Source organism: Euprymna scolopes, chromosome 22, assembly GCF_053919585.1.
Source record: "Euprymna scolopes isolate OS-2025 chromosome 22, ASM5391958v1, whole genome shotgun sequence".
Lineage (NCBI taxonomy): Eukaryota > Metazoa > Mollusca > Cephalopoda > Sepiida > Sepiolidae > Euprymna > Euprymna scolopes.
In genome coordinates this window covers 100,601,836-100,603,204 of record NC_136503.1, presented here as the reverse complement: position 1 = coordinate 100,603,204, position 1,369 = coordinate 100,601,836, and the positions used below count along the sequence as shown (strand labels likewise).

Below are 1,369 nucleotides of genomic sequence, written 5' to 3'. Positions count from 1 at the left end.
ACAAAATGGCAACCGTCTCCTTTGGAAAAAAGAAGAAGAAAAATGTTCGATTGCTGTTTAGATTAATGCAATCTCCACTTAAAACGACTTGGTCGATTTCTACGACAAATGATTTTCAATAACTCACAAAGGCGTCTCCATTTCCGAATCACGAAGTATATTCCGTGGTTTAGTTACACAAAGGAAAACAATAACTCGCTTGTCTTTTCTCTCGTCACGTGGTTCATTTCGCAAGATATACAATTGATCAAACTCCTCGTGATTGGAGATGAGATAGAGAGGAAAAAAAAGCGACGCATTCAATTGAAACCTGCGGCTAAAATGAAGTGTTACTAAGCAGGTTCTAGCAACGATGACCATTCGAGTCAATTTTCGAACTAACTGTTCTTATCCGCGGTCAACCAAAAATATGTTCAGTAAATGTTATGGAAAGAGGACCCGCTGTGTCATCTATTGAATTCGGGTACTTTTTGTATCAAGAAAACGTTAGCTTGCAAAGTCAGTAATTTGTTTTAAGTATAATATATATCACGGTTACCGCCAGTCAAGGGATTCAAACACGGCTACAAAATTATCTTTGATTCCATTAGCAAGGGACATAGCCTCGGCCTATGAGAATTTAGTTGAAATTAACATTGTTCTATTTAAAAAAACAAGGTCGATAGCCATTAGTCGCGTGCTCTCGTGTAATGAATGAATGCGTGAATGTAAGATTGACATGAAATTCTTAAAGATAAACTAAAATGACCGAAAAATGGGCCGAAATGACTTAAATAAATAAAAAGTAAATGACTTAGAATGACTTTAATGAGCTTAAGGATGAATTGAATAACCTTAAGAATGACTTGAATGCTTAAAAAATAACTGGAATTCTTCAAACACAACTTGAATGATTGGAGAATGACTTGCATGGCTTTGAGACTGACTGGTTGTAAAGTGGGTATTCATTTTACATTAAATTAATACAGAAAAGTGATCCCCCACTTTATATCACAAAGTTATAAACATAAGTACAGCATGTAGTAAGAACAGTTACTACACTTTGATCTTGGCCAAAAAGGCCAAGAAAAGCTTAAAAAGCTAAGAACAGCATCTATTAACAACAGACCTTTGATTTTAACCAAAAAGGCCGAGCACAAAAGTGTTACGGACAGACCGACCGACCGACCGACGGAGTGACTTATAGAGTCACTTGCACACGACTAAAAAGAAAAAACATTAAAAGATTAAACGAATATAAAAATAGTAAATTGTAGAACTATCATAAAAAAATAAGAAAGTGAGGTGCTTAATCAATTCGGAGGGAATCGAAAAAAAAGAAAGAAAGAAAGAAAGAAAGGAAATAAAATGTGGATTAATAAGGTGAGTA

At 34.9% G+C, this 1,369-nt stretch overlaps 1 pseudogene; it reads right to left on the bottom strand.

Moving 5' to 3' along the window:
* Positions 1 to 935: 935 nt before the first annotated feature.
* On the bottom strand, positions 936 to 1,073 carry LOC145244181 (U2 spliceosomal RNA; annotated as a pseudogene).
* Between the last annotated feature and the right edge of the window lie 296 nt (positions 1,074 to 1,369).